The sequence below is a fragment of the Budorcas taxicolor genome, chromosome 16 (genome assembly GCF_023091745.1).
Source record: "Budorcas taxicolor isolate Tak-1 chromosome 16, Takin1.1, whole genome shotgun sequence".
In the NCBI taxonomy this organism is placed as follows: Eukaryota; Metazoa; Chordata; class Mammalia; order Artiodactyla; family Bovidae; genus Budorcas; species Budorcas taxicolor.
This window is the reverse complement of record NC_068925.1, coordinates 64,191,944-64,219,199: the sequence shown is the minus strand read 5'-3', so window position 1 is coordinate 64,219,199 and position 27,256 is coordinate 64,191,944. Positions and strand designations below refer to the sequence as shown.

Sequence of the window (27,256 nt, the reverse complement as noted above, 5' to 3'; positions counted from 1 at the left end):
TTTTCCATACATCCCTTCATGTGTAGCCTTTTGCACTAACAACATCCCAGAATAATACCTTTGGTACAACTGATGAACCTACACTAATACATCAAAGTCACCCAAAGTCAACTGGTTACATTAGAATTCATCTTGATATCATACATTCTGTGGTTTGGACACAGGGATTAATGTAAGATTTAATTAATATATATATAAAGCTTACCTCAAGAAAAAAATCAACATTACCTGAAAGCAAGCAGATGGAATAAACAGTGAAGATAGAGCAAACATTAATGAGTCAGAAATAGAAAATAAGACCTAATAATTTAATAATGCTGGTTCTTAACTAAATGAAATAGGTAAACCATTAGCTGATCCAATATAAAACTGGAAAACATAAATAAAGATGAAGCTTTCTAAAAATGGCATTAACTTGAAAAAGTCTAAGCAAAAAAATTTGGAAATCCAGATAACAGAGATAATTTCTTAGGAAAATACTTGAAATTGGCCCAAAATTGACCCCCACAAACAGAGAAACCTTAAATAGACACATTTCCATAGGAGAAATAAAGCTATCAAGACACCACCCTACAAAAAATGATTAAGATCCTGATATTCTCACAGGAGAACTTTTATCAGCACTCTATTTCTAGCTTAGCTCCAACATGTTAAGAGCTGCTGAAAGTGAAAAGTGTTAGCCATTCAGTTCAGTTCAGTTGCTCAGTTGTTTCTGACTCTTTGCGACCCCATGCACTTGCAGCATGCCAGGCTTCCCTGTCTGTCACCAACTCCCAGAGCTTGCTCAAACTCATGTCCATTGAGTTAGTGATACCACTCAACCATCTCATCCTCTGTTGTTCCCTTCTCCTCCTGTCTTCAATCTTTCCCAGCATCAGGGTCTTTTCCAATGAGTCAGTTCTTTGCATCAGGTGGTGAAAGTATTGGAGCTTCAGCATCTAATGAATATTCTAATTTCTAATGAATATTCAGGTCTGATTTCCTTTAGGATTGACTGGTTTGATCTCCTTGCTGTCCGATGGAGTCTCAAGAGTCTTCTACAACACCACAGTTCAAAGCATCAATTCTCTGGCACTCAGCTTTCTTTGTAGTCCAGCTGTTACATCCATACATGACTGCCGGAAAAATCACAGCTTTGACTAGATGGACCTTTGTCAGCAAAGGAAAGTCTCTGCTTTTTAATATGCTGTCTAGGTTTGTCATAGCTTTTCTTCCAAGGAGAAAGTGTCTTTTAATTTCATGGCTGCAGTCACCATCTGCAGTGACTTTAGTCTAAGAAAATAAAGTCTGTCACTGTTTCCATTGTTTCCCCATCTATTTGCCATGAAGTGATGGGACCGGATGCCATGACCTTAGTTTTCTGAATGTTAAGTTTTAAGCCAACTTTTTCACTCTCCTCTTTCACTTTCACCAAGAAGCTCTTTAGTTCTTCTTCACTTTCTGCCATAAGGGTGGTGTCATCTGCGTATCTGAGGTTATTGATATTTCTCTCTGCAATCTTGATTCGAGCTTGTGCCTCATTAGGTCCAGCATTTTGCATGATGTACTCTGTATATAAGTTAAATAAGCATGGTGACAATATATAGCCTTGACAGACTCCTTTCCCAATGTGGAACCAGTCTGTTGTTCCATGTCCAGATCTAACTATTGCTTCCTGACCTGCATACAGATTTCTCAGGAGGCTGGTAAGGTGGTCTTGTATTCCCATCTCTTGAAGAATTTTCCACAGTTTGTTGTGATCCACACAACCAGAGGCTTTAGCATAGTCAATGAAGCAGAAGTAGATGGTTTTCTGGAATTTTCTTGCTTTTTCTATGATCCAGTGGAGGTTGGCAATTTGATCTCTGGTTCCTGTGACTTTTCTAAATCCAGCTTGAACATCTGGAAGTTCTCAGTTCATATACTATTGAAGCCTAGCTTGAAGAATTTTGAGCATTACTTTGCTAGTGTGTGAGATGGGTACAGTTGTGTGGTAGCCTGAATATTCTTTGGCATTGCCTTTCTTTGAGACTGGAATAAAAACTGACCTTTTCCAGTCCTGTGGCCATTGCTGAGTTTTTCAGATTTGCTGGCATACTGACTGCAGCACTTTAACAGCATCATCTTTTAGAATTTGAAGTAGTTCAGCCAGAATTCCATCACCTCCACTAGCTTTGTTCGTAGTGATGCTTCCTAAAGCCCACTTAACTTTGCACTTCAGGATGTCTGGCTCTAGGTGAGTGATCTAGATAACCATTGTGGTTATTTGGGTCATGAAGATCTTTTTTGTATAGTTCTTCTGTGTATTCTTGCCACCTCTTCTTAATATCTTCTGCTTCTGTTAGGTCCACACCATTTCTGTCCTTTATTGTGCCCATCTTTGAAATGTTCCCTTGGTATCTCTAATTTTCTTAAAGAGATATCTAGTATTTCCCATTCTATTGTTTTCCTCTATTTCTTTGCACTGATCACTGAGGAAGCCTTTCTTATCTTGCCTTGCTATTCTTTGGAACTCTGCATTCAAATAGGTATATATTTCCTTTTCTCCTCTGCCTTTAGCTTCTCTTCTTTTCTCAGCTATGCGTAAGACCTCCTCAGACCACCATTTTACCTTTTTGCATTTCTTTTTCTTGGGGATGGTATTGATCACCACCTCCTGTACAATGTTATGAACTTCCATCCATAGTTCCTCAGGCACTCTATCAGATCTAATCCCTTGAATCTATTTGTCACTTCCATTGTATAATTGTAAGGGTTTTGATTTAGGTCATACCTAAATGGTCTAGTGGTTTTTCCTACTTTCTTCAATTTAAGTCTGAATTTGGCAATAAAAAGTTCACGATCTGAGCCACAGTCAGCTCCTGGTCTTGGTTTTGCTGACTGTATAGAGCTTCTCCAATTTGGCTGCAAAGAATATAATCAATCTGATTTCTTTATTGACCATATGGTGATTTCCATGTGTAGAGTTGTCTCGTGTTGCTGGAGAGGGTGTTTTCTATGACCAGTGCATTCTCTTGGCAAAACTGTTAGCATTTGCGCTGCTTCATTTTGTACTCCAAGGCCCAACTTGCCTGTTATTCCAGGTATCTCTCGACTTCCTACTTTTCATTCTTGTCCCCTATGATGAAAAGGATGTCTTTTTTTTTTTTAATGGTGTTAGTTCTAGAAGGTCTTATAGGTCTTCATAGAACTGTTCAACTTCAGCTTCATTGGCATTAGTGGTTGGGACATAGATTTGGATTACTGTGATACTGAGTGGTTTGCCTTGAAAATGAACAAAGATCACTCTGTCGTTTTTGAGATTGCACCCAAGTATTGCATTTCAGACTCTTTTGTTGACTATGAGGGCTACTGCATTTCTTCTAAGGGATTCTTGCCCACAGTAATGGATATAATAGTCATCTGAATTAAATTCTCCCATTCCAGTCCATTTTAGTTCACTGATTTCTAAAATGTCGATGTTCATTCTTGCCATCTCCTGTTTGACCACTTCCAATGTACCTTGATTCATGGATCTAACATTCCAGGTTCCTAGGCGATACTGTTCTTATAGCTTCAGACTTTACTTCCATCACTAACTAATCACATCCACAACTGGGCACTGTTTTCGCTTTGGCTCAGCCTCTTCATTCTTTCTGGAAATTCTTCTCCATTCTTCTCCAGTAGCATATTGGGCACCTACCACCCTGGGGAGTTCATCTTTCAGTGTGTTATCTTTTTGCCTTTTCAAACTGTTCATGGGGTTCTCAAGGCAAGAATAATGAAGTGGTTTGCCATTCCCTTCTCCAGTGGACCATGTTTTGTCAAAACCCTCCTGTGACCCACCCATGTAAGTTGCTCAGTTGTGTCCATCTCTATGCAACCCCATGTACTATAGCCCACCAGGCTCCTCTGTCCATGGGATTCTCCAGGCAAGAATACTGGAGTGGATTACCATTCTCTTCTCCACCCTCCTTACAAAAGAAAAATGCTGAATGCACTAACTAAAAATGGATTTTCTTAGTTCCATCAGAGAAGAGAAGGCATAGGGCAAATGTCCACCCTGTAATTTGGAGAGACATGAAAGTATAGATATCACAGCCAAGATTAAAGTCACTCAAGCCATTAACTGGTAGAAACATTTCATGGTGATTTTGACTAACTGCTGGGGGCTGAGCATAGACTAGCTTGAGAGTTAAAACATTCCTAAGCCTAATTCCCAGGCTTAGGGAGGATCCATATTTTTGAAGGGTTTATACCTCCAGGTTTTCACATTGAAGAGTGAAGAAAAATATCCTGGGGTTTCTAGTAGGGGGAAGGAGAAAATAACCGTTTACAAGTGTGCCCAGAGTAAAAGAAAACTTTTAAAAATATGTCCAGAGAGCATTCTTCACAACAAAATCCTGCCATCCAAGGGAAACTACTTTCCCTTATCTCACTGGGACAGGGGTCAGCTCCAGCACTCCCTACTCTTTTTGTCTAAGGAAAAGGAAAAAAAAAAAAAATGATGAGATACATTTCTGAAGGTCACAGCCCAGGGACTTAGGCTTGTTAAAAATCTAAATTAATCATAAGATTATAGAACACATCCTCTCCAGCACCTCACCACCACACCATCAGGGCTCCAGTATAACAGTGGATTACAACTGAGAGAGCTGTAAGACACAGTCTTAATTTAAGAAGGAGTTCTTAATGAAACCCAAAGACAATTGGGCAGGGGAAAAATAAAAGAAAAAAACAAAGATCAGGAATTCTCAGTGCTAAATTCCAAAATGCAGTAAAAATAAAAAAGGAAAAAAGTCCAAATTCTATAGACCTATACCTAAACTAAAGCAAAAATTCTGAAATAAAGTATTAGTGAGCAGAATCTTTTAGCACATTAAGAAAATTCATATTCATCAGATGGAATTTCTTTTAGGAATACAAAAAAGGATGGTTCAGTATTATGAAATTCATTAACAGAATTCATTATACTATTTGTTACAGGGGTTCTCAGATGGAGCTAGTGGTAAAGAATCCGTCTGCCGACGCAGGAGACACAGGAGACGTGGGTTTGATTCCTAGGTTGGGAAGATCCCCTGGAGTAAGAAATGGCACACCACTCCAGTATCCTTGCCTGGAAAATTCCATGGACAGAGGAGCTTGGAGGACTACAGTCCATGCGGCCATAGAGAGTCAGACATGACTGAGTGACTAAGCAGCAGCATTTGTTATAAGTTAAATATTATTTCAGCATCTTTGGAGATTATTAAAAAGACTTTTGACAAACTACAACACCCATTCCTCATGAAAACTTCAAATAACATAGAAATTGACAGAACCTTAACATGATAAAACATAAAACGCATACCTAAAGTTAAACTGTTCTGTGATCATGAACTGGAAGCCTTAACACTGTTAAATTCCATTGTAGGAAACACTATGGAGTTTCCTCAAAAAACTAAAAATAGAAATACCATATGATCCAGCAATTCCACTCCTGGGTATATATCTGAAGAAAATTAAAACACTAATTTGAAAAGACATATGTACCCCAATGTTCATAGCAGCATTAAATACAGTTGCCAAGACATGGAAGAAACCTAAATGTTTAACAACAGATAAATGGATAAAAAATATGATACACACAAACACACACAAAATGGAATACTACTCAACAATAAAAAGAATGAAATTTTGCCATCTGCAGCAACATGGGTGGGCTTGGAGGGTATTACACTAAGGGAAATGTCAGAAAGAGACAAATACTGTATGATAGCATTTACATGTAGAATCTAAAAAAATGTAACAAACTAGTGAATATAATGAAAAAGAAATAGATTCAGAGCTATAGAGAAAAAACTAGTGGTTACCAGAAGGGAGAGGGAAGGGGGAAGGGGCAGTAAAGGGGAAGGGGGATTAGAAGGCACAAATTATTAGGTATAAAATAAACTACAACGATATATTGTACAACACAGGGAATATAGCCAAAATTTTGTAATAACTATAAATGGAGTATAACCTTTAAAAACTGGGAATCACTATATTGTACACCTGGAACATATATAATATTGTACATGAACTACACAAAAAGAAATTGGGTTCAGGAAATTTTTTAAAAGAGAATATAAACTTATACCTAGTGCTATGAATTGAACTGGCTTCCCAGGTGGCACTAGTGGTAAAGAACCTGCCTGCCAGCTCAGGAGACATAAGAGTCATGGGTTCGATCCCTGGGTTGGGAAGATCCCCTGGAGGAAGGCATGGCAATCTACTCCAGTATTCTTACCTGGAGAATCCCATGGACAGAGGAGCCAGGCAGGCTACAGTCCATGGGGCTGCAAAGAATCGGACATAACTGAAGCGACCTAGCACTTAGTTTTTTAAAAAGATATGTCCTAATCCCCAGTAGTTCTGAATGTGACCTTATTTGCAAATAGGGTCCTTGTAGATGTAACTGAGCTTCCCTAATGGCTCAGTGGTAAAGAATCCGCCTGCCAATTCAGGAGACACAGGTTCGATCCCTGGGTCCCGAAGAGCCCCCAGAGAAGGAAATGGCAACCCATTCAAATATTCTTGCCTGGAAATCTCATGGAGAGAAGAGCCTACAATCCATGGGGTCACAAAAGAGTTGGAGATGACTTAGTGACAAAACAACAGATGTCATTAATTAGGTTAAATGAAGTCATACTGGAGTAGTTGTTTAGAAAAACCATAGCTTTGACTGGACGGACCTTTGACTGCCAAGTGATGTCTCTGCTTTTTAATGTGCCATGTAGGTTTGTCATAGCTTTTCTTCCAAAGAGCAACCATTTTATCATTTTGTGGCCGCAGTCACCATCTGGAGTGGTTTTGGAGCCCAAGAAAATAAAATCTGTCGCTGTTTTCACATTTCTCCTTTCTATTTGCCATCTCCTTCTCTGGGGGCTCTTCGGGACCCAGGGATCGAACCTGTGTCTCCTGAATTGGCAGGCGGATTCTTTACCACTGAGCCATTAGGGAAGCTCAGTTAGTTACATTTCTAAGACGCCATGGTCTTAGTTTTTTGAACCATCACTCTTAGTTGAAATCTAGAGTCCTTGATGTGGCCACTTCAGTGTGTGTGATCTAGCTCTGCTTCCTCACCAGCCACCGCCTCTGTTCACCATATTCCTGGCAGACCACACTCTCTCATCTTCCTTCATATGGGTAGGTTTTTACCCCAGGTGTTCCTGCTGACCAGAATGTTCCACATCTGGCTGATTCTTTCCTGCTTTCCAGGTCTTAGGTTCAGTGTCCCCTCCTAACCTCCCATTCCAAAACAGACTTTCTAGTTATACTCTCCTATAGTGTCCTGGACTTTTCCTTTATTGCATTTACCATAGGTTGTCATGATGGCATTTATTGGAATGATAAATAATTAGTGGATGGCAATTCCCCAGTCAGAGGCCTGTTTGTTTTGCTCAGTTCTGAATGCCCAGGTGACAGGAATTCAGTAAATATTTACAGAATGGGTGAAGGCTTATAGCGTCATGGTATTAGCTCCCATTATTGTGATTGCTCCATTAAGCCTTGTACTTAAAATACTTTTTTGTTTGTTTTATAGAGTTCATTCTTGATCATTATTTTAAGATAAAAGCTATAGCAAATGTTTTTCTTCTTTCCCATCCTTCGTTCTACTCTGCCATGTAGCTCAACTGCAGAAAAAAATACCTTCTTCCATAGTGCATGTGCTTAGTTGCTCAGTCATGTCCTTAGACTTAGTCGTGACACTTTTGTGACCCCATGGACTGTAGCTCTCCAGGATCTTCTGTCCATGGGATTTTTCAGGCAAGAAAACTGGAGTGGGTTGCCATTTCCTTCTCCAGGGGATCTTCTGACCCATGGATTGAATCCAATTCTCCTGCACTGAAGATGGATTCTTTTACCTGCTGAACCACCAGAGAAGTCCAACTTCTTCCATGGACAGTGGGTAACAGGCAGATGGGAGCCCAGGTATAAGAACCAGGGCAGCATCTTGTTAGCTCAGCAGAGGAGCTAGAGCATGTTGGAAGGCCAGGGATGGGGAGGCTAGGAGACAACAAGCAGGGACCTTCACATCCAGGTGCCATGCAAACCTGGAGGAGTCAGCAGCAGCCAACTGCTTAGGGAAGCTGTGAAAGTGAAAGTGAAGTCGCTCAGTCATGTACGACTCTTTGCAACTCCATGGACTGTAGCCTACTAGGCTCCTCTGTCCATGGGATTTTCCAGGCAATAGTACTGGAGTGGATTGCCATTTCCTTCTCCAGGGGAATCTTCCCAACCCAGGGATTGAACCCGGGTCTCCTGCATTGTAGACAGACGCTTTACCATCTGAGCCACCTGCCTAGAACCTCTAAGCCTGGGTGGGACCACCCTGTGGAGAAGTGTCCTCTGAGGGCAAGAAGCAAACAAATGGTACAGAAGCCTGGTGATGTAGAATGCAATCAATTTTTACAGTAAAGGAAAAAGAGAAAACTTTAAGCTAAGATCTCTCTATTTCCCAAGACTGCATTTTAGAAAAAGTAAACACTATTACTGGTATAAATTCAACTAGGAGGAAAGAGAATCAAAAACAAAGGACAAACTGCACATATATAGGATTCCCAGGGGGCACTAGTGGTAAAGAAATCTGCCAATACAGGAGATGCAAGAAACACAGATTCGATCCCTGGGTCGGGAAGATCCCTTGGAGTAGGAAATCACAACCCGCTCCAGTATTCTTACCTGGAAAATTCCATGGACAGAGGAGCCTGGAGGGCTATAGTTAATGGGGTAGCAATGAGTCAGACACGACTGAGCACACACACACACACACACACACACACACACACACACACATACATGCACACATATATATGTGAATGGACATACATTTATCAATGAACACTTAGATTGCATCCATATCTTACCTATTATAAATAATGGTACAATGAGCATTGGGGTGAATATATATTTTCAACTTAGTGTTTTTGTTCTCTTTGGTTAGAGAGTCAGCAGTGGAACTTCTGGATTAAATGGCAGTTCTAATTTTTTGAGGAACCTCCATAATGTTTTCCACAGTAGTTATACCAATTTACATTCCCATCAACAGTGCACAAGGTTTTCCTTCTCTCCACATCCTCACCAACACTTGTTACTTCTTGTCTTCTTGGTGATAGCCTTTCTAACAAATGTGGTGTGATATCTCATTGAAATTTTCATTTGCATTTCCCTTATGACTAGCGATCTGGGGCATCTTTTCATGTACCTACTGACCATCTGTGTCTTCTATGGAAAAATGTCTATCCAAGTCCTGAGCCCATTTTTTTTTAATCTGGTTGTTTGATTTTCGTTGTACGAGTTCTTTTTACATTTTTGTTATTAACCCTTTACTGGATATATTATTTGCCAATATCTTCTCCCATTCAGTAGGCTGCCTTTGTTGATAGTGCCCTTTGCTCTGCAAAACCTTAGAGTCTAATGTAGTAACATCTATTTATTTTTGCTTTTGTCTCCCTTGACTGAAATCTCAAAAAAAAAAAAAAAAAAGGCTGCTAAAACTGATGTCAAAGAGTGTACTGCCTATGTACTCTTCTAGGAGTTTTATGCTTTCAGGTCTTACATTTAAGACTTTAACCTATTTCAAGTATATAAAGACTACTCAGCTAGTAAAGAAATCGCCTGCAATGTGGGGAGACCTGGGTTCGATCCCTGGGTTGAGAAGACTTCCCTAGAGAAGGGAAAGGCTACCCACTCCAGTATTCTGGCCTGGAGAATTCCATGAACTGTATAGGCCATGGGGTCACAAAGAGTCGGACACAACTGAGTGACTTTCACAAATATACATGGTGTGAGAAAAAAGTCCAGTTTGATTCTTTTGCATACTTTCTTTGCAAACTTTCCAGTTTCCCATCATAATTTACTGAGAAACTATTTCTTTCCCATTACATATTCTTTCTTCCTATAGACTAACCTATGTGTCTGTTTTAGTGACAGTACTATACAGTTTTGATTAATGAAGATTTATAGTATGGTATCAAATTAGGGAGCATATTCAGTTCAGTTCAGTCGCTCAGTCGTGTCCGACTCTTTGTGACGCCATGAATCGCAGCACGCCAGGCCTCCCTGTCCATCACCATCTCCCGGAGTTCATTCAAACTCATATCCATCGAGTCAGTGATGCATCGAGTCGGTGATGCCATCCAGCCATCTCATCCTCTGTCGTCCCCTTCTCCTCCTGCCCCCAATCCCTCCCAGCATCAGAGTCTTTTCCAATGAGTCAACGCTTCTCATGAGGTGGCCAAAGTACTGGAGTTTCAGCTTTAGCATCATTCCTTCCAAAGAACACCCAGGGCTGATCTCCTTTAGAAAGGAGCATATTACCTCCAGCTTTGTTCTTCTTTCTCAAGACTGTTTTGGCTATTCAGGGTTTTTAGGCTTCCACATACATTTAAGAATTATTTGTTCTACTTCTGTGAAAAATGCCATTGATATTTTGATAGGGATTGTATTGAATATGTAGGTTTCTTGGGGGTAGTATGGTCATTTTAACAATATTAATTCACCCAATCCATGAGCATGGCATATCTTTCTGTCTGTGTCATCTTCAATTTTTCCCAGCAATGTCTTATAGTTTTCCAAGTACAAGCCTCTTACTTCCTTGGTTAGATATATTCTGAGGTATTTTATTCATTTTGATGCAACTGTAAACAATCTGTTAATTTCTCTGCTAGTTTGCTATTTGTGTACAGAAACAGATTTCTGCATATTGTTTGTATCCTGCTACTTTACTGAATTTATTAGTACTAATGATTTTTTAGTACTCCCTTGTGGCTTCCCTTATGGGCTTCCTTTGTGGGCTTCCCTTGTGGCTCAGCTGGTAAAGAATATGCCTGCAATGTGGGAGACTTGGGTTTGATCCCTGGGTTGGGAAGATCCCCTGGAGAAGAGAAAGGCTACCCACTCCAGTATTCTGGCCTGGATAATGCCATGGACTGTATAGCCCATGGGGTCACAAAGAGTCAGATATGACTGAGCGACTTTCACTTTCAATGATTTTTTTGGTGCCCTTAGGATTTCCTGAGCTTCCCTGGTGGTTCAGATGATAAAGCATCTGCCTCCAATGCGGGAGACCAGGTTCAGTCCCTGGGTTGGGAAGAGCTCCTGGAGAAGGAAACGGCAACCCACTCCAGTACTCTTGCCTGGAAAATCCCATGGACAGAGGAGCCTAGTAGGCTACAGTCCGTGGGGCTGCAAAGAGTCGGACATGACTGAGCGACTTCACTTTCACTTTCAGGATTTCCTACATATAGTATTATGTCATCTGTAAACTGACTACTTTAATTCTTCTCTTCTGGTTTGGATTCTTTTTATTTATATTTCTGGTCTGACTGGAGAGAGGACATCCTTGACTTGTTTCTGATCTCACAGGAAATGCTTTTAGTTTTTCACCAGAGTATGATGTTAGTTGTGGGCTTATCATCTGTAGCCTTTATTATGTTGAGGTATATTCCTTCTATGCCCACTTTGTTTGGAGCTTTTATCATAAATGGATATTTAATTTTGTCAAAAGCTTTTTCTGCATCTATTGAGATAATCAGATGATTTTTTTAAGTTGTTAATGTGGTGTATCAAATTGACTGATTTGAATCATCTTTGCATTCAGGAGATAAATCTCATGTAACCACGGTGTATGATTCTTTTACTGTATTGTTGAATTTTGTTTGTCAAGGATTTTTGCATCAATGATCACTGGAAATATGTTCATTAGGGATATTTTCTTTTCTGTGGTTTCTTTGTCTGGTTTTGCTAACAAGTTGATGCTGGTCTCAGAATGAGTTTGGAAATATTCCTTTCTTTTCAATTTTTGCAGAATAGTTGGAGAATGATAGGTATTAACTGTTCTACATATGCTTGAGAGAATTCATCTATGAAGCCATCTGGCCCTGGATGTTTTTGGGGAGGGGGGATTTTTTTAGAGGGGGAAGTTTTTAAACTACTGATTCAATTTCCTTATTGGTAACTGGATTGTTCATATTTTCTTTCTGATTCAGTCTTGGGAGATTGCGTGTTTTGAGGAATTTATCCATTTCTTCTACACTGTCCATTTTATTGGTATATTGTTCATAGTAACCTCTTGTCCGACTCTTTGCAACCCCATGAATCGCAACACGCCAGGCCTCCCTGTCCATCACCATCTCATGGAGTTCACTCAGACTCACGTCCATTGAGTTCGTGATGCCATCCAGCCATCTCATCCTCGGTCGTCCCCTTCTCCTCCTGCCCCCAATCCCTCCCAGCATCAGAGTCTTTTCCAATGAGTCAACTCTTCACATGAGGTGGCCAAAGTACTGGATCTTCAGCTTTAGCATCATTCCTTCCAAAGAAATCCCAGGGTTGATCTCCTTCAGAATGGACTGGTTGGATCTCCTTGTGAACTGAACTGAACTGAACTGAACCTCTTTTGATACTTTGTATTTCTGTATTGTCAGTTGTAACTTCTCTTTTATTTCTGATCTTATTTATTTGGGCCCTCTTTTTCTTGAGGAGTATGGGTAAAGGTTTATCCCGGTTTTTTTTTTTTTAATCTTTTCAAAGAACCAACCCTTAGTTTCATTGATCTTTTCTATTTTTTTAGTGTCTACTTCATTTATTTCTGCTCTGATTCTACTGTTTCTTTCATTCTGATAACTTTGTGTATTCTTCTTCTAGTGTTTTAGATGTAAGGTTAGATTGTGTGAGGTTTTTCTTGTTTCTTGAGGTAGGCCTGTATTGCTATAAACTTCCCTCTTAGAACTGCTTTTACTGCATCCCATACAGTTTGGATTGTTGTGTTTTCCTGTGTTCATTCATTCTTCTCTGGAGTTCCTTGAACATTTTCATAATCATTACTCGGGACCCCAATGTTCAAATCAGATCCAACTGTTATAGCGAATTGCTATACTATGCTGGAGGCCCAGAATCTTAGGATTGCTAAAGATTATTAGTTATACCCCAAAGATCTTGAAACCATCTCTACAGTTCCTGCTGCATGACTACTGCTTGAATACTTTTTGTATGCTGGTGAACTCACTATCTTCTAAGGCAGCCAAGCCATTATTTCATTTAAATATTTATGGAATGTGTTCCCTCTGGCAGGCACTAGGACTACAGGTAACAAGAACATAGGCCCAATACTTAAGAAGTTTATAGTTTGAGAACAAATTTCTCTGCTGTGTTTGCTCACTTGTTTGTTTGTTAAACGGGGCCATATACTTTGCTTCCACTGAGGGTAATCATCACTACTCTCCATTCCACAGGTCACCCAGCATTTGGGTGAATTACAAGCACAAGGCCACAGCCCTCTCTCAGACTCAATCAATCTTACCCTAATTATCCCTACAAAAGTACATTCTAATTCCCCTGGGGCATTTAGAAATGGCTTACGCAACATTTTCCAAACCTTTTTCTCCCCCAGAGGACTTCTAGAGTCAGTCATTTGTCTAGTTGCAAAATTGCTTCTCCTCTGCCTTTCCATTTTAAGTTTCCAATTTCTACCCCTGGGTCCATTTCAAAACCTGTAATCAGATCACTCAGGGGTTGAGCTTCTGTGGAGTATCTATGTCCTTCTCCATATTCATCTTGGAACAAACCCACACGAGAACTCACTTTACATTCCAAAACTTGCCTTGTGCTCCCTATTCCAAAACCACTGCATCTGAAAAACTGCCACCCATCTCAAAGCCACCCCCTACTTTGTGTTACCAATTCAAAATACAAATTGTGTCTAAAAACCAGGGTGCTTTCAAAATTGTTTTGGAAGACATTCTACAAGATCAGTTTAAAGTCCTCAAGATTACCTTCCCCGACGACTCTCCTCCACTCCAGCCCCAGCTCTCTTCATTCTCCCTCGTTTAGAGTCCTAGGTCAGACCACAGATCATCTTCTCAGTCTCTGCTCTCAGACTCATCAGACGGGATTCCTGTCTGATTAATGCATCCAACTTTCTGTAAAGTGGGCATTTGTAGATTGATAAGCAAAAGTTATTTCTCAGTGTCTCAATTTCAACTTTCAGGCAAAGCTCACTGTACTTCCAAGCTCCATTTTGCACTCACTCCCTTCTACTAGGCTGTACTGTAATAATTGGCCCTGGAATGTTCTAATGATGTGTGGGGAACCAAGCAACTAGTGCCCACTGGGTACATGATCTATACCAGCCTGCTAAATCCTCTCCACAATCCTGGGAGACTGGCTCTAGTAACTCATTGTCAAAGATGAGGAAATGAGGCAGAATCAGGTCAAGTCACTTGTCTAAGACCTCCTAGCTGGCAAGTGGAAAACAAATTCACGTGTCTGAGTCCAAAGCCAAAGCTTTTTCTCCTGCTTTAACTAATTAACTCCCTTATATGAAGGTTGGAACTATTTAGGCAAATAACCGTGGACAAGCCAATTAACCTTCTCTGAACATGAGGTTCCTTCCCAAGTGAAGAAGTTGAACTAGATGGATGTTAGAGTCCTTTTATCTCTTACATGCTCTCCGTTCCTACTGCACTTGAGCTGGAGGATTCTGGAGGAAGAACTTATGCCAACCTCAAGCCATAGCAACAGCAGTAATATAAACACTAATCATTTGTTGAATGCTTACCCTATAACAGGTGAATGATAACTTTACTTATTTTAATCCTTCTAGTAGGTTCTTCTTATCATCCTCATTTTATGGATGAGGATTACAAACAAAGGTTAGAACATGCCCAAAGTCACAGAGCCAACAGATGCAAACCCAGGGGTATCTGATTTCCAAGCCCATGCTCATGGGCACACTATGCTATATTTTGAAAGAGGCAGGGGAAGGGAAGGAAGTCAGGCATTGTGAGAAATGGTCTTTTAGGGCTAGAGAAACGTATACACCTGGCAGAATGATCAGAGGTAAGTCAGTTGGGATGAGGAAGGACATTCAGAACTTCAGGTAATTAGTCTATCCTAGTATCCATCACCTTGGTCCCAGCTCTAAGCAGATGTGTTCCCTGCTTCCATGCACAGAATGCTGCCCTGGCAGGTGCTTGGCCTGGGAGGCCTTTGCTTGCTACTGAGTCTTGCTCCTAGAGGAGACTTAGACCCAAAGTCACTACACCTTTCACCTCACTGTTGTTTTTAATCTAATCTTTATTACCGGGTCTGAGATTTTCTGACCTTTCTGAACTTTAGCCAAAACTGCCAGACCCCCAGCCCACGTGCTGTCACACCCAGTACTTTTCTGGGGCTGCCAGAGTCTCGATGTGCAGTAAGCACGGCTGGTGGGACTATGAAATCATCACCAAACATAATGGAAAGAAAGAAAAATGGGTCTCTGAAGAATAAGCAAGTGTCCATCAGGGGGTTATTCTAAGCTGGCCAATTATGAGAGAGGGCCTCAGCATTGTATGAAGACTGCCATCGAAAGCGTCTATGGGTCCTACAGTCCCTGGGAAGGAAGTCAAGTCTGATTTGCAAAGGCAGGTACATAGACGGCCTGGTGGAGCACAGGCATGCGTTCTGGGACCAGGTAAATCTGGATATGGATACGACTTGGCTGAGGCTTCCCACGTGGCACTCGTGGTAAAGAATTCACCTGCCAATACAGGAGACCCCAGAGATTCTTTGGGTTTGATCCCTGGGTCAGGAAGATGCCTGGAAGAAGGAAATGTGACTCCACTCCAGTATTCTTGCCCGGAAAATTCCATGAGCAGAGGAGCTTGGCAGGTGAGAGTCCATGGGGTCACACAGAGTCAGACGCAACTGAGCAGGCACACACACTATTTGCCGACTTCCTTTCTCCGGCTTCAATTTACAGCCCTGGTCAATAAAATGAGGATAATTAGAACTTTACAGAGTGGCTATAAACATTAGAAATAATCTGTACACACTAGAGAAATAGAAAGGAGGCTGGGCCTACTATCCTCATTCTGAAGGAACAGTATGAGAAAGGCTTTTTTTCCTGCCACGAGTACTCAAGACATCATTACCGTTTTTCATGTTGTTCTGCTTGTCCGAAAACTGGGGCGTGACCTTTTGGTGAGTAAAAGCTGACAATACTCACTGGGCACTAAAATTCAGAATGAAGTAAGTCTCTGGAATAGAAAACCAGCTTCTGGAGTTTGCTGGAAAACACCACCCAGACCTTCAGTGGAGGAGTCATACAGCTTTTCCTATGAGGAGTTTTTTAAACCTGACTTTTCCCCACTTCAACGCAAAGATCTAATGATCACCTGAAGATCACTGTTATCCGAGAAAATAAAGGAATAGTTGGTCAAAAACCAGGAAAGGGAAAGGACAAATTGGCCACAATAAAAACATAACTTGTGATGTGAGGTGGGATGGTGACATGTAGGATGAGAAATGAACCCACCAGTCATGCAGGTGGCCACATGTCCTGGGTAAGGGCTTTGTCCCAGAAGTTTCAATAGCGCCCACCCCCTCTAATTCTCAGAGAAGTCTCAGTGTGGACAATAAGTCATTTGGTCACCCAGTAGTCATGTGGAATCCAAAGTATCACTCACACATTGATGTGATGGGAGGGGGAACCTATCTGTGCTAATAAGGCTACAAAGCTCCAGGCAGACGGACACTTAGAGAAGGAACTTCCAGAACCTTGTTCTCTAAGCCCAAGTACTCTTCCTCATATTTTTACTGAGTCCCTCTGATTTCTACTTAAGCCCATTCACTGGCTGGTGAAATGAAGTGAAGAAAATAGGCGTGAGACAGGGAGGGGGTGAGGCAGGGAGGGTAGGAAAAAAACCCAAGGAATCATAGGATCATCAGTCAGTTGTTTTGTACCATGAAATCAAATGGGGAAATGGACTGACTGACTGTGCTTGTCTGCAGCAGTCTCTTTCTGGAAGGCAGAAGTATTGCTTAGGGAGTGGACAGTATTAGTCAGTAGCCTACCTTGGCCTGACTCAGTGGCCCCTTTGAACACTCCTGTTCTGGGGTTCCTGGGAGGCGTCCTAAAGGAGTTCACTAGTTTCTGACCATTGCAGATTAGACCAACTGATAATTTGATATTTGTCCAAGTTCCACTGGAAGTGAGGATATGTATGTGTGTCTGGTGGGTGGTGTGGGTGTACCGCCCTGATCCAGGAAACGCACAAAGACAACCCCCGCCAAACCCCGACCGCACCCAGCTAGCCCCCTGTGTTCTATTTTAAAAGCCTCAGCGTAGACTGATCTGAGGTCTGTCCTGTCCATCCTCCCTTGTTTACTGGAACATTGGGTCACTGCAGTACAGCTGGAACGCAATCTCTGGGCGATTCAGCAAGGCCGAGGCAAGCCCTACCAGGCGTCATGTCATTGCACTGTTTTTCCTCCCTCCCACTGAGTTTTCTTGGAAGTTCTGAGCCAGGCTCAGCATGTATCTCCAGAGATGCATTCCAAATTCCCAGCTGCTTGCAACTCAGCAAGTCTCACTGCCCCTCCTTTTAACATCCAGGTGCCCTGAGAGGTTAGAAATGAAGAAGCTCACACTAGGGTATCCCAGACCCTTTGATGTATTTGCTACTGACTGCTGTCACACGGAGTTCAGACACAGTGTCCCCCCTTCAAAAGCAAAGAGGAAAATCATCTTTGTTAAGATGTCTTTGTGACTTGGCAAACTTGCCTCTAATTTGTACATCTGTCCTAGCTGAGGGGAATGGGCCAGGCGGGGCTGGGGGTGGGGGTGTTGCTGCTCTTTTTCCTTCTGAGTACCGGTTTCACGTGATTTTCCACCATCCTGAACTCCCAGCGATCCGTCGCAATCCTTCTCCTTATTTCCCTTCAGCTTTCCCACCCCACTTAATTTCTTCCCTTCAGTGTTGTCTCTTCTCATCATGATCACGTTATCCCTTCCTGGACTAGAGGAGATAATGGGAGGCAGGGGAAAAACAGTCAAACACATCAGTGATGTAAAAATCATATTGGTCTCATTAAAGGTGAAAATGGTACCTGTGCCTTTTAGATTTGTTCTTGCTCTTGAATTATTTATTGATTCTTTAGGATTGGGTGCTAGTTCTCAAAGTGTGGTCCCTGGACCTGCAGCAGCAGCATCACCTGGGAACTTACTGCAAATGCACATTCACAGGCCCTTAGACCAGACTCCCTGAATCAGTAATTCTTGGGCTAAAGTCCAGCAATCTGAGTTTTAACAAGCCCTCCAGTCTAGGTGACTGTGATGTGTGCAAAAGTCTGTGAAACACTAGGGTAGAGGATTCTCCATAGGTTTGGGGGGCAGGGGAGGTTTGAGGTTTCCCTCTGCTCTTCAGATATAAGAATCAGTGTATGAAGAACAGAGCCTGTGCCATGCTCCTGAGGGCTGGCTCATGCACCTTGCCTCTCATGCTGGGGCAGGTGTGAAAGCGAATGTGAGGACTGAGAGCTGATGGTGACCCAACTGGATGCCCTTGGTGAGCTGGCTTCATGGGTCACCCTTTGGATACCCTTTGGACAGGGTCTTGGACTTCCTGATCTTCTGTGTTAAGCATCCCTCTAAGAGAACATCATGTAATGGTGCAGACTCATCATTCAGCTTCTCATCTGCTCTCAGGCAAATATGACTATAGTTGTAGATGGAAATTGTAGAGTTTATTCCTTTTATTCTTTTCTTGTACTAAATCAAGAAAATAACTAGAAACTTGCTCTTTCTTTCTTTCCTGTTCTCTGAAGAACACCTAAGATTATTATGAGGATTGAGATCTCTGCATCGAGACTGGTGAAGTCCAACTCAGTAGCTTCTAGCCACACTAAGCAATTAAAATGTGGGTATAGTCCGAACTGAGAGGTGCTTAAAGTGTAATTATATAACATCTTCTGAAGGTATAGTACAAAAGTGAAAATTATTTCATTAATAATTTTTATATTGATTACATGCTCAAATTATAACACTTTGGATGTGCTGGGTTACATAAAACATAGTAACATTAATTTCATCTACTTATTTTTACCTTTTAAAATGTGGCTACTGGAAAGTTAAAATTAACAAATGTGGCTCATATTTGTGACTCACATTTTATTTCCAAGGGACAGCACTCACTGGTCCAGTTAGCTGGGGGCTCTGGTCAAACACAGGATTTTGAATAAGACTACAAGATATGCCAGGAGCAAATACAAGGAAGCAGGTGTAAACTACAGCACATATAACGTGTTAGGTAAGGCAATGCAGCCTAAAGCGTGGCAGCTGATCTCCTGAACCATGAAGCTAGGCATACTAGGGTTGTCTAGATTCTGCCACTTAACTCAGTCAAGTAACTTAACCTCTCTGAATTTCAGTTTTCTCATCTGTAAAATGCCTTGCTGGTTCTTAGCTCAAAGTGCTTTGGGGAGAATTAGTGAAGACAATGACTATAAAAGCCTGAATACTATTCCCAGCTGTTAATTAGTACTCAAGAAATACTCATTCTCCTTAAATAAGAAGAAATTCTATTACTAGATGGTGTCGGATACTCACTGTGAAACCTTCATTCTGGAGGGTCTTTAACATTTAGATGAATTTTCCTCTATATGGAATGGTTTGTTTATTATCCTATTCAAAATATGAAGTTTTGTAATATGGGGTTATGTTACCTTTTCAGTGCTTCCTCAGCTGGAAATCTACAGCTGGCTATGAACCCCTCCCCACCACCTCCTACTATGGTACTTAAGGTCCTCACAGAGGAAAAACTGGGTTACACAGAGGATTGCTCCTGGACAAAGACCCTAGTATATTATGCTTACAAGACCTGACAGTTTACTTGGCACAGATTGGATGGACTCTGACAGCAACATTAGATGGTGTCCCCCTGAATGAGGGAAATGAATCTCTTCACTAGCAAATACAGTACTCAAGGTAAGCAAAGTCAGGGTTGGATGGAAAATGGAAAGGAAATGTTAAGAGGCTAGCTTTTAAGATTTATGGATGAGCCCCAAAAGAATAGTTTTAGTTCTTCTGTTCATAAAAGCACAAAATGCCTAGTTAAGGTTTTCCTGAAGAGAAGCCATAGCTCTCACAAGTTTACATGGAGGCAAGAATGAGATAGAAGGGTGATAGTAAGGCAAAAGACAGTTGCAAAAACAAACAACAAACAAACAGGAAAAGGTGTTGCCTGGCTCCACTTTGAAAGACCCTAAGAGTGTCCAGTCATACTAGCATATCTCCAGGGGCAAAATCTCTCAGATTCCAAAGCACTGACACTGTGATAAAACTTAACTGTTTTTAGCCATTAAAAAAAAAAACAACAACAACAACAAAAAACTTGGTCTTCCTTGAAAGCAGAATACATTGCAACATCTAAACATTCAAACACAAAGAGATCATCAGATACTGTCACCTATATATAGCATCACCATAGAAACCACAGCTATAAATGCTGACAACTCAAATACCACAAGTAGCGCTGATATTGGTGATACGATTATCTGACAAGGTAAGCAACTCCCAGTAAATTTCTAAATAAAGTAAAATTTTACCTTGATTTAAATGCTGATTACATTCCAGGAAAATTCTGTGTGTATGAATTAAAAACATGCAAATAACACTTTGTGTTTATTTGTAAGGTACAGTTAAGTTCCAGGTCATACAAGTTTTTCAACCATATTGATATCCAGTAGGACATTCAAAAGGTAGGGCAATTTTTTTATTGGGAAGGAATTGTCCTAGGCATTATAAGACATTACATCTCATCCATATCTCTGCTAAGAAAAATGCCAGTAATAATCTCTGTCCCAATTATTGGGACAATACAGACACCTTGTAAATTTCCAAAACACCTTAGAACAATGATTCTTAACCTTGGCTGCACACGGAATTACCGTAAGAGCTTTAACTTAATACTGACACTTGGGCAGCATCTGCAGAGCCTCTGATATGTTAATGGTCAAGACCGATTCCTGGTCATTAGGGGTTTCAGTTGATTCTATGCAGTATCCAAGGCTGAGAACCATGCCGTAAGGGAGCTTCTGCCCTTTTGAGCATCATTGCCTAAGCTGAGTCAGATTACCAGAACACTGACCTGACAGGTTATCTTTCTGCCTCATGGAGCTATTTCCTGACAGATAGAGCTCAAGGGCCTCCTAACCTAGAACAATCCCTCTAATTATAAAATGAGATGGCAGGTATGTGGCTCTAGACTTAAAAAGTCAAAGACCTACTTTCAAGAAATCCCAAGAGTTGGGTAAATGATCAATCACTTATTTTTGAATTTAGAATGAACAAAACACAGTTTAAATAAAAAGTCAACCAGTGACTGATCATTTAGGATATAAACTTGTAGTTTATTGTGGCCAAGCACCTTCTAGAACCCCTAGTCATCCCCTGTTAGGCTTAACTTGGGCCTTTGTAAGAAAAATAAAATTATAGTCATTCTTCAGTTGTCTACTCAACCCTTAAGTTAGGAATGGCAGATACATTTATCTCCAGTGCTAACTGGAGAGTTGTCTGCCTGGAGAGGACTCTGAAGCCTGATCTGGGCTAACTGAAGAGTGCTGTGGTGGGTTGGCTAGTGATACCTGTCATGCACACAGGACGGGGAGAGGAAAGGAAGTGCCCCAATCCTCCCGTAAATCCTAGGGAAGCAGGCATATTTCTCAAAATTAACAGGTGACTTTTTCAGTCCAGTCAACTTTTGGAAACTGATTGGATTCTATTATGATCATCACTGTCATCATCCAGTGAGTTTCCTTTTACTGAGGTATAGTCATGCAGTGCGCATTTATTACCTCATTAATCCTTACAACAACTCTACAAGCTAGGCATTTTCATCACAATCTGAGATTCCACAGCTCATGGCATGAACTAATCATCTAACCCGTGGTTGCCTAATTCTCAAGTCCCACAGCACAGTACACAATCTGGAACGAAAAGTGGCCTCAGAGCATCCTCCAAAGCACTAATATTCTTTATCCTGCATCCACATCCCTAGGATTCTTGCTCAGATGCTACAAGATTCAACAAATACCAAATGATAATACACATACTTATTTGTCAGTATTTTTCCCATTATTTCCTGGTATTGCATCCTGTCCACGTACTTAAACAAAAAACTTAAAAACATATAGCAGGGATGCTTGTGTTAATAAACTTTTCTTTGCTTCGTGTTTTTCATTTGTTGAAAATCTTTTAAAGATTTTCATTTTTCTGCAAGTCCAGTGTAATAGACGGAATCTAGCTCATTGCCATAATTCAACACCTAAAAGGGTATTGGCACATGATAGACATTTAATGACTATTTAAAATGAATTAATCAATGCAGTTGACATTTTTGTGCAAGAGCAAATGATTAATTTTGATGAAATTAAAATGTTTAATTTTGATGACATGCAATTTATCAATTTTTCCTTTTTTTTCAGTTGAATTAAAAAAAATTTTTTTTAAGTTTTATTTGTTTATTTAGTTTTTGGTCTCACAGCTTGTGCGATCTTCGTTCCCCACCAGGGACAGAACCAGGAAACTCAGCAGTGAGAGTGCTGAGTCCTAACCTCTGAACTGCCGGAGAATTCCCCTTTCATGTTTTTTTTGTGTGTGTGTACTAAATCTAAGAAATTTTGGCCTTACCTAATTTTGGTCACAAAATTTCTCTATGCTTTCTTATAGAAGTTGTATAGTATTAGCTTTTACATTTAGATCTATGATCCATTTAATTGACATTGTTTTTTATTATTAAGATTCGTGTAGAGGTTAGGGTCAGCTCTCTAAATTCATCTTCAGCTGCAATGAAGAAGCAGGTGAAACAGTTTATAAGAGTATGGTTATAGGGACTTTCATGGCGACCCAGTGGTTTAGGCTAGCAGCCCTTTCCAAGGCAAGGAGTGTGTGTTGAATCTCTGGTCGAGTAGCTAAGATCCCACATGCCTCCTAGCCATAAAACCAAAACCTAAAGCAGAAGCAATACTGTCGCAAATTCAATAAAGACTTTTTTAAAAAAGGTTGCTTAAAAACAACCCCTAAGAAGTCTTTCCCCTAAGAAGGGGTGCTCCCATTCTTTTCTTCCAACTCTCTCCCCTCTCTTACACATAAGTCAGGAAACAGAAAACTCCAGTGTCTCGGTTTCAGAAGAACAACGTCAAAAACCAGAAAAGGAAGTATGAGTCAATACTTTCCCCCCTTCATCTACTTTAGCAGATAACAGCCCTGAGGAGCAATCTTTCAAGTAAAACCGCGAGCGGCTTCACAGGGGGTGGTGGCGGCCCCCCTTGCCAAGGGAGTCACCGAGCTGCCTCAGGGAGTCACCGAGCTGCTAAGGGAGTCACCGAGCTGCCTCAGGGAGGGGAACAACTATCAGGCGCGCGGGCGCCTGGGCCGCTGCCTGCAGCACCAGCCTGGCCCCGCCGCCGCCCTGACGTCCCGACGCCCAGCCGGGTCCACCAGGGCCAGGCTGCTCACCGTGTACTGTGTGCAGAGGGTCTTCCTTGAGGTGACGTTTTCCCTCCAGGTCGACGCCGACTTGCACACCTCCCGCGCTGTGCGGGCTGGAATCCGACTTCCTTGCAGCTGAGAGCCACACCATCTATGCTGAAAGACCTCACAGACCACCAGGCGTCATGGGTTGCTTAAGGCTTACAAGATGGCGGCGCTGGGATTTTTATGGCGGAAGGAGAAAGCAGACCCTCGACCTCCGGTGCAGTTCCCAAACTTACCCAGCAGACTCCGTCGTCTATCAAAATGCTTTCTTCAAAGAAATACAACTGGATACTTTCAGTCAACAGTACTTCCTAAAGTGAGAGCTGTGAAGAGAGAGGTGGGTATGGGGAGGTATGCTAAGAGCCATTTTACTTCGAGGTACTTATTTTTTATAGCCTATTTTACTTATATGTATGAAAGACTCACCTCTTAATATAAAATCAACCTTCAAGGAAAAAATTAAAACCAAAACCCCAAAATTCCCATAGCGCCAGCTATAAGGAGCCCAGCAGTCCCACTCATCTCTTGGAGAAATAGCTTCAGCGCTTGGGCAATCCAGCCTTGCTCTGAGACCTATTGCTTGCCAATCCCCTCTGAGCTGTCTTTGCTGAAGGAACATAACCCACCCCTGGCAGATGCTCTGCTCAGAGGAGATCTTGAGAAATTTTCTAGGGTCCTGATGGAGCCACAAGGAGAGAGCAAGAAAGGATTTGTCTCTTTTCTGTGGACCCTTATAATCTTGAAACCCAGGCAGAAATAGAAGATACAAGGTAATAGAACATTGAGGAAAACATGGCAATAAGAAAGAGGAGGAGGAAGAGGCTCTGGAAAGTTTGGGCTGAATAATGATGCTTTGTATTAACTACGAAGTGAATGGACATTCTGTGAAAGTGTTTGCTGACTCAGGTGCCCAGATGATTATGATGAACCAAGCTTGCGCAGAAAGTTGTAATATAATGAGGCTGGTGGACTATTGGTGGACAGGGATGGCCAAAGGAATGGGCTTCCAGAAGATGATTGAAAGGGTACATCTAGTTCAGGTTCAAAATGAAGCAGATTTCCTGACTTGTTCCTTCTCTATACTTTAGGAAGAACCTGTAGACGTGCTTCCAGGACTGGATATGTTAAAATGGCATCAATGTTCCATTGACATCAAGAAAAATGTACTCATGATGAGCACCACAGGCTCACAGACCATCTTCCTTCCCGAGGGAGAGTTACCAGAGTGTACCCCATTGGCATATGGGGCCAGGTAAGAGGCCAGAGGAGACTGCAGACCAAGAATTAGCAAAAGCCCTTCAGAAATCGGTGGAAGATGCAGTGTCAGAATCCATTATGTGTATATATATAGTATGTGTGTACTACAGCTGGAGTGGGCCCCAGACCAGAGGAAAAAAACAGTGAAGGAACTAAACTCACTGGGAATATCATCACCAACTTCAAATGCATTTAACTATCAAGCCCATCCTTCCCAACAGAGACTTGTAACTGGTAATTCTTAAGTCTTACTGATTCTGTCTCTTCTTCAGTCTACCCCGCCCCCCCCCCGCCCCCCGACCCCACCATCAAGCCCAGTGACCCAGACAGCATTGAACCTAAAGTTGCGAAGACATTGAAGACCTCAGCTGAATTCCAGATAATCAGAAATGAAACAACATCTTCCTCTACAGGACCATTCTGATTGTGCTTCTTCAGCAGACAGTGCTCCAGCAAACCAGAGTACAGCTATTCCTTTGCAGAATTCACTCAAAGAAGCCATTGGTGCAGATGACCTAGAGAAATCTGCCGAAAGAAGCATGTGTCTGGTCACTCACTCAGTTGTGTTTGGCTTTTTGTGACCCCATGGACTGTAGCCGACCATGTTCCTCTGTCCACCAGATTATCCCATCAGAATACTGGAGTGGGGTTGCTGTTTCCTCCTCCAGGTGATCTTCCAGACCTAGAGATGGAACCCACATCTCCTGCAGATTCTATACCTGGAGCCACCTGGGAAGCTGAAAGAAACACCCAGGGCCTCATCATCTCCACACAAGACAGAAAGCTAGTTTATCTGTCACAACTACTAGGAAGCTAGAACTTCAGAGGCTTATAGGTGAAAACGATTGACATTCAGAATATCAGTACCTGAGTCAAGCAAATAGCCTTCAGCAACATGAAGAACCAAGGAATGAACAGCACGAGGGTACACAACAAAATGCTTCACATGATGGAGAATATCTTTGTAACACAGAAGACCTTGAATTTCTTGAAGAAAGGTAACAGAATCAACAAGAAGTGTTTGTCTGGAAACTACAGTGAAAGGAGACAGGCTAAGAGAAAAATATTCTACCTTCAGGTAGAATTTTAGCAGCAGGATGTTTTGGCTCCTCAAATCTAGAAACGCTTATGTAAATAGATACAGTAGAACAATCCCTAGTTGCTATGCTTAATTCAGCAGGCAATCAGAATACTAATGTCAAGAACATTGGTATATCTGATCTCACCTTAGTCCCTTGGAAGTAGAAATGTAACCCTTCCTCTGAAATTTTTAGTAAGTCCATTTCCATTCAGGATGTACAGCTTCCAGAAAATAATGTTGAACAAATGAATATAAGTTTCTTTAAGTCTCTGTGCAGTTAGCCCTCTGCAGAGTCAGCAGAGGACTATCTATAACAGCAGCCTTAAAGGAACTAAATGAATTTTTGGTCTTTTGTAGTAAACCAGCTTCAGAAAGTACGTCTGAAGATGTTATCTGTCAATCAGAGACAGTAACTGAGGGCCAGACAGGTATTAAAGACCTTTCTGAAAGATGGTCCCCAAACGAGCCTCTTATAGCTACCCAGAGTGATCAGTGTTCACAAGTCTCCTTTCATTAGACCATTTCTGTGAAGACAAAAGAATTAACAGACACTTCAGCTGGAGTAGAAGATGTAGAAAATATTAACTTCAGGGGTCCAGGTGATGACCTGGTAACTGATAAGGAAGGTGTCCCCAAGTCTAGGGAATTGATAAATGAGAGCAGTTTTGTCACTCTGAAAGTGAAAGTGAAGTCGCTCAGTCGTGTCTGACTCTTTGTGACCCTGTGAACTCTTGCCCACCAGGCTCCTCTGTCTGTGGGATTCTCCAGGCAAGAATACTGGAGTGGGTTGCCATTTCCTTCTCCAGGGGATCTTCCTGACCTAGGGATCGAACCCAGGTCTCCTGAATTGCAGGCAGACGCTTTAACCTCTGAGCCACCAGGGAAGCCCTCTGCCACTCTAGCCTCAGCTAAAATATCTAATCAGCTACACTGCATCTTCGGGATAGGAATTTCACCCAGAGTTTTAGCAAGTGAGGAGGATGCCCTCAATCAAACTTCTGAGCAAACTGAATCATCATCATCCAGGTTCATATTGGTTAAAGATTTAGATCAGGGCACACAGAATCCAGTGGCAGACAGGCCTGAGACCAGAGAAAATGTTCTGAAGCTGCAGAGCCACCTCTGAAATTTGAACCTCCTCCCAGCCATGCATCACATCCCTCCTTTCTTGCACCATTAATTTTTCCTGCTACAGACATTGACCAGATTCTCTGTGCTGGCTATTTTTTGCAGGAAGTTCTTGGTGCTTTGCTCTGAGATGGTGGAAGTGCAGACTTTGCACTTTTTGTTTGCTGTCAAAGAGCATTGTAGTTCCTGTATAACCTTGGAAAAGTGAGCTAGACATTACTTCATTCCCTTAAAAAAGCTGTAACAGTCACATCCATACTCACTGTTTATACAGTATATGTAAAACCAACAAGCAGAATGTTGAGCCAGATTTTTTAATTTTTTGGCCAAAGTACTCTATGATTTCTTGTCTTATGAATTTGTCTATTCTATTTGTTAAAATTTGGGTCTTCAAAAATGTATTGGCACTTATGTGCATACAAAAGCTTTTTATTATCATTAAGATGATGTATTCTGGAATAAAATTGATGGTATTGTATATTTTCCTTTGCAGGGTAGCAATGTGGTAGAGA

General features: G+C 41.5%; 1 pseudogene; it reads left to right on the top strand.

Annotated features, from left to right (window-relative positions):
• LOC128061295 (uncharacterized) overlaps positions 1 to 26,938 on the top strand; it is a 96,390-nt pseudogene extending 69,452 nt beyond the window's left edge.
• Positions 26,939 to 27,256: the final 318 nt, after the last annotated feature.